The 7,364-nt window shown below is 34.9% G+C and overlaps 1 non-coding gene across 1 annotated transcript; it reads right to left on the reverse strand.

The window, feature by feature from the left end:
* Nucleotides 1-3,693: 3,693 nt before the first annotated feature.
* LOC123637557 lies at nucleotides 3,694-3,800 on the reverse strand. The gene has a single exon (XR_006734926.1). It is a non-coding gene; the product is annotated as a U6 spliceosomal RNA (small nuclear RNA).
* Between the last annotated feature and the right edge of the window lie 3,564 nt (nucleotides 3,801-7,364).

A 7,364-nucleotide genomic window follows, 5' to 3' on the forward strand; every position in this document is an offset into this window, starting at 1 on the left:
TTATTAAATCAGAACTAACTGATGAGCACACATCTGCACAGCAGTAAGCAAAACTCAGTGGAAATCAAGTGGGGGAGGAGGGACAAAAACCTACCTAATGAGTACAATGAACACTCTTTGGATGATGAGCACACCTATAGCCAGGACTTGAGCATTACAAAAGCAATACATATAACCTAAAACATTTGTACCCTCCTTAATATTTGAAATAAAAAAAAAAGAAGAATGCTAGACTTCTAACAATCATTTCTAGCTTAAAAAAATACAACTCTAAAGAACATCAAATGAAATAATAAATATTAAACAAATACGAACAGGTCCCTGTTTCTTGGTTAGCAGTATTTATCAAATTTTAGAGCTAAATGGAATTGGAGGTTACCAATCTTACCATGAGCTGAGTTTTGTGCCCCTAATCCCTCCCCGGATTTACATGTTAAAGTTTTAAGCCTTAGTAGCTCCGAGTCCAACTGTACTTGGAGATATGGTCCTTAAAAGATAATTGAGCTAAAACGAGGTCATTAAAGTGGGCCCTAAATCCAATATTACTATTCCCTTATAAGAAGAGGTGATTAGGACACAGAGAAGTACAGAGGGAAGACCATGTGAAGACAGAGAAGATTACCATCTACAAACCAAAGAGAGAGCCCTCAGAAGAAATTAACTCTGCAGACACCTTAATTTTGCATTGCTAGCCTCAAGAATTTTGAGAAAATAAGTTTCTATTGTTTAAGAAATGCAAATTGTAGTACTTTGTTATGGCAGCCCTGGCAAATGAATACAAATCCTATTTTCATGTTATTTGCTGCTGCTGTTGCTGCTGCTGCTGTTATTGAAATTGATGTCCAAAGAGCACAAATGACCTAAACAAAGTAACAAAACAAGTTACTAGACGATCTGGGATAGAACCCAAGTTCCAAAAACTCAATCTCATTTTTAAATAAAAATCAAAATATATGGCACGGAAAAATAAAAGGATGAATGTTCTGCTGAATGGCAGGGAAAAAAAGCTCATTTTTTGTAAAATCCCAGAAGATGCTCCTAGTAATCCACAGAGCACCATTTGAAAACCAGTACATTGAGAAGGCTGACATTCTGCACAGATATTATTAGAGAAGCTTGTGAAATAAATTGGTTTAGAACCTCCCCTTTTAACAGCAGACAGTAAGTCAACTATAACTACAGAAAATGAACACACATTGGGGGAAAATATTTTCTGTAATTGATGAAACAAGATATAGAGGTTAATTGTGTCATTTGAGAATAGAAATGTAACCAGTAAAGAAACAAAAATGTTTTATAACTATACCAGGAGGAAGGAGAAGGGGTGATAGAGGGCATGGTTAAGCTAAATCTTCAGCAGAGTAGGAAGCTTAATGTCTAAATCCAGAAATAACTACACAAACATTTATTGATGAGGTGAAAATAACCACCAGAAGGAACCAGAAATAGTCAGCAATCATTGCCTATGGAGCTCTGGGAGTAGGGGTGGAAAAGCCTAGGGCAGGAGACTGCTCATTATAAGCACTCCTGCAGTAGTGCATGCATGTGTGTGTGCGTGCATGCGTGACTTTTTCTTTAGTAAGAGGTGGAGGAGAAGAAACCAGTGAAGAGAAAGCTTTCATTGAGTTGATCTTCCTCTTTCTGTATCCACTAAAGGGAATATACTAAAGTCTATTAATATACACTAAAAAATATAATTCAAAAAATAATCACTAATCTGCTCTATGTCAACTTCTATTAAGATACAGAGGCCATCAAACCTCTTCCCAGTCTTCCCTAAAGTAAGTTTTACTAAGCCAGAGAATCCCACTCTCTGGCCTGGTGGGGATAAAGTCAAATCAAATCAGTCAAATCAAATCTATCCCCTGCTGTGACCCTTGTACCTCCCCCTCTGCCCCCTGCCAAAAAGAAATGTTTTAAAAACACACATATGAAACACTTTATATACTAACTAGGGTGGAATCTATATGTCGTCTGAAGTGGAAGACATTAAATTCTACAAAATTTCATTTTGGTGCTAGAAATTCAATTCCAGAGCACTCCATTACTTATTTTACTTTCCTGGGCTGTTGAAGAATTGAAACAAACTATGTATTTTGTTTTCCCCTTAAATATGAAGGTAAACAAGAATTAGCAATTTTGCTCTCTTAACAAGGAAGTCATGAAGGATGTATTAAATATCATAAGATAACCCAAAACTCTCTCTTCCCTTTAAGGATATTAAGATCAACTGTGAAAACAGTTTCTTGAAAATTACATGCCAAAACACAAAATAAGATTATAAACTTTTGATAAATTTTCTGTCATAAATTGGCAGCACAGAAAGTACCTTTTAATAACATTTGCTTTTCTGTAATAACTTCTGCATTCAATATAAAGATAGTTGTTACATTTCCACCTCAAGTCCCAGTTAAGGATCAGTACGGCATTTGCCAAAACAATGTATAACATGCGAGGCTGATACATTCACAAGCCAGCTAATTTTAATAATATTGAGGGAAACATCTGTAGGCTATTTTCAGACTAGGAAACTGAAAGCGTTATGAATCTAGTATGTAACTAAGTTAGAGTTGTCAATATGCAGTACAAGCTTGGTTCGTAACAAAAAAAAACAAATCCACAAAACACATGCTCTCTCTTGCCTTGATATATAAGGAAAACAGTAGGCATTGTCCTACCATAATCCACCATATTACGACTGTCTGAGCAGCGCATTTTCCACGGGGACATTTCCATTTGGCTCTCTTCTTTCTGAGGCATTGCCAATTTTGTGGAAGTATTTGTAAGTTTTCACCCCATTACTTTCCAAGCCACTAAGTCAGCAGTCCCCAACCATTTTGACATCAGGGACCGGTTTCATAGAAGATAAGTTTTTGCATAGCCCAGGGTTGGGGGACTAGGGGGCTGAATCGCTACCTCAGCTCCACCTCGGATCTTCAGGCACGGAGTTCTCGTGGGGAGCGTGCAACCTGGGCCTCTCGCATGCGCAGTTGGCAGTGAGGTTCCCGCGCTCCTCTGACGGTGGGGCGGGGCTCGGGCAGTAAAGCTAGACGATGGGGAGGGGCTGTGGGTGGAGGCGGAGCTTCGGTGGCTCCCCCTGCTGTGCGCTGGGTGCCTGGCAGGCCCTGGACCAGTGCCAGTCTGCACCTGGGGTTGGGGAGCATAGCACTAAGTTTCTGTGAGCCAAAGTTATTTAGACACACCTTGGAGCCAGATGGAAATTTTAGGCACAAAGTATGTTTTTGCAGTGGTGAGTTCTCTTTTTTATTATTTTTAATGAACACATAATATTAATAATTGTACATATTTATGGGATACAATGTGATGTTTCAATACGTGTATACAATGTGTAATGATCAGACTAATTAGCATATCCATCACAACAAACATTTATGCTTTTTTTGTGGTAGGAACATTCAATATCCTCTCTTATACCTATTTTGGGATATACACTACTTTATTGCTGACTATAATCACCTTACTGTGCAATAGGCCACCAGAACTATTTTTCCTTTTCAATTGTAACTTTGTACTGATTGAGGAACCTCCCCCTCCACAGTCTTCAGTAATCTGTTCTAGTCACTGCTTCTATGAGATCAACATTTTTAGATTCCACATGAGTGAGAACATGCAGTATTTGTCTTTCTGTGTCTGGCTCATTTCACTTAACATACATAATGTCCTCCAGGTTCAAAAAATATGGAATGCTTCATGAATTTAGGTGTCATCCTTGCATGGGGACCATGCTAATCTTCTCTATATGGTTCCAATTTTAGTATATGTGCTGCCAAAGTGAGCACTGATGAATTCTCTTTAAATACCACATTTTGTAAAATAAATTTTAAAATGACTAAAATAAAAAGTCTTTACTGTAGTAGCTCTCTGAGTGGTAAGTCATCATGGCAAAGATAAGTACCAAAAAGTTGACAGACACAAACACTATAGAAATAGTCTGAATGGCACGAGACAGCACATTCCTGAAGGTCCTAGTTGCTCATTTAGATACAAATTCTGAAACTGTTTCCTCAGTTCCTGGCTACAATAAAAAACACCCACCAATGCCATCAAACAAAACACCTAGGCCTCTTTTTTTTTGGACCTTGTGAGTATAAGAAGTAAATTCTCAGGCATGACAAAAATTGTTTTTCATTTAAAGTTCACTTGTTAATATATATGATATCCATCCTACCCCCATCACCTTACCTTAACACCATTTTTATATGTTTTCTGATTCAAACAGGCTCTACTTCAACCTCATATCTAATAATACATCTATAATCTGGAGATACAAGCTGTAGAAGAGACATTTCTTCTGAGTTATGGAACTTAAAGGAAAAATTACCAGTTGGGTCACATCATCATATCCCTGCTCCTAAAAGCTAGAAAGCAATCATATGGTTTCTTGTTTTTGCTGCAGTAAAGATAGTATCAGAATAATTACACAAGACTTCAATAGATGATTTTTTTTAGAATTCTCCATCCTACCACTCAGCTGAAGAAAAAACTCTTTGTTACTAGATATGAAAGTACGAGGAACTTTTAACTCATCAGATAAAAAGTTTAATGTAGGCTATAGTTGCAGGTTCAGATAACATGACAATATTCCTTAAGAGAGATTTATTACCTTTTTGAATTACTTCCATTGATTTTTCTTGTCTACACACCTATGTTTCCTGCTGCACCACAATATTCTATTTTCTATTTGGATACTTATATTTACTATCTGCTTACTACTAACTCATCCTTAATAAATTTTTAATAGATTTTTAGGATGACCTTAGCAGACCATGCCATTGTTTCCTGCTTTAAGATGAACACTCCTTTCAAGTAATCTCTAAAGATAGGGGCCAAGGTCAGCTTCTCTATTTTTAACACATATAGGAAAATAAATTGCAGGTTACAATGCAAACAAGTTTAGGTTTTATACTTCTATCTATGAAACAGTGTCATAATATTCATACTGCTGATTTTTAAAATATAATCAAATAACTTGACTTCGATGACTGGAAAAGAGTATAAATAGATAATTAATAGATAAACTGAATACATCCGACTTTTAAAAAACTAATTCTAATTGAAGGAGATGACTTAGACAAAGCTTAGAGAGTAGCAAAATACTAATATAGAGTACGACATTCAGTAAACTTGTTAAATGTTATTGAATAAATGGTAATGATTCAACTGGACATTTTTTAAACCAAAAACCTGCTCAGAAAGGAAAGAATAGTTTCTGGTAGCTATAAAGCCTGACCCAAATTTGAGGCCACTTAAAATAAAAATATAGAAATTTTGGCATGGTCACAAAATGATGACTCTTCATGTGGATAGAGATGACCTTAGAACACCTTAAGGAATGCCTGTTTAATCAGCAAAGAGAATATTTGATCATTTTTATCAGAATTGTTGAAAGAGACGTAGTACTCGTCTTATTCATTCTTATATTCAAAATACCACCCTACCTCCACCAAACTGACTGTGGTCTATCAGCTCTGTTTGAACACCTTCAAGAACAAGGAGGTCACTTTTCTGCCATTAGCCTATTCAATTTAAACAAGTACATTCTTTTTGACCCCTAAATCTACCTTTAACTAAGTTGACTGCATTTATTAATATTTTAGCTTTGATTTCTACACATTTGTAGTTAGCTAAATACCATGAGATTTTTTTCACGTAAACTATTACGTCAGCCAGTCTCTTGGGTCTACTTAGGGAATTTAGTGTGTAACTTTGCTTTGCTTCCCATTATTTAGGTCAATGTTACAAATTTACAATATATTTTTATTATGAAATAATTTAAACATACAGAAAAGCATAAAATAATAAAATACTTATGTACAAACTTTAACAATCTTGTTTTCTGTGTTTGCTTTAAACATTAAAGCAAATCAGAGCAAAACCACCACTAAAAACTTCACAAACACTGATGAATCACCTTCTGTGACTTTCCCAAATCCTATCTCCTTCTCTCTCCCTAAACTAACCACCATATTAAGTTTACTTTGAATCACTTCTCTGCATTTTAGTTTTGCTCATATGTATATGTGCTTATATCTATAAACAGTGATATTTAATAGCTTTTTAATTCTGTATAAATTATATTTCTCTCTCTCCATATACAAATGGATGTGTATGTATACACACACACACACATACACACACACACATACTCTTTCACTTTCTGCAACTTGCTTTATTCTACTCAACTTCTGAAATTTGTCTAGGTTGATATGTATAGTTCTAGTTAATTCATTTTAATCACTGAATAACAACAAAACACTGCAATGAGATGTGTATACCTGAAACATGGGGGAGAGCTTCTCTAGTGTATAAACCTAGATGTAAAATTATTTGGCTATAGGAAAGTGGCATCTCCAACAATTAGCACTCTGAAGAGATTGAATCAATTATCAGACTTATCAGTGGTGTATATAAGTCCCTATTGTTCTACTTTCTTAACAATACTTAGCATAAGACTTTATACTTTTTACCAATCTGGTGAGAATTGTATTTCATTGTGGTTTTATTTGCATTTTTCTAATTACCCACAAGGCTGAGTGCCTTTGCTTATGGTCCTTGGCAATTCAACATTGTCTATAAATTGCCTGTTTATATAATTTGCCTTTTTTCTCTTGAGTTTCTGTTTTTCCTTTTTTAGTTTTGCTTTATATATTCTGATACAAATAATTCAAACCTCCTCAAAGTGTGGCTTACCCTATAACTTTATTTATAGCCATTGAGACATTTTTAGTACTAATGTAGTTGAATTTCTGAATATTATCTTTTATGGTTTGTGCTTACTGTATCTAGTCTAAACATTTTTTCCCTGCTGTGGAGTCATAAAAATCATCTTTATTTTCTTCTAAAAGTTTTAAAATTCTGGTTTTCACATTTATGTTTTTAATCTTCTTGGGATATAGCCTTATATATATAGGGTAGAAACCTTATGTTATTTTTTATCCACAAAGATGAGCTTTTTCCCAGTAACATTTATTAAATACCCCAGTCTTTCCCTGTTGGTTTATAATGTCACCTCCATCATTTGTCTTATTTTCACATTTGAATGGTTTATTTCAGGACTCTCTATTATGTTCTATTATTCTATTTAATCCTTAAAATAAAACCATACTTTTTCACACTGTTTAATTGCTATATTTTATAATTAGCCATGATGTCTGGTAGGGAAGAATTCTTATCATGTTTCTCTCCTTCAAAATTGCCTTAAATTGTACTTGGCTTTTTGCTATTCAATGTACATTTTGGAACTAGTTCGTCTACCAAAATTCTTATTGAGGTTTAGATAGAAATTGCATTAAATTTATAGATTAAGTGAAAATTTTCACATTAAGTGATCCCATACATGATAA

The sequence above is a fragment of the Lemur catta genome, chromosome 4 (assembly GCF_020740605.2).
Source record: "Lemur catta isolate mLemCat1 chromosome 4, mLemCat1.pri, whole genome shotgun sequence".
NCBI lineage: Eukaryota > Metazoa > Chordata > Mammalia > Primates > Lemuridae > Lemur > Lemur catta.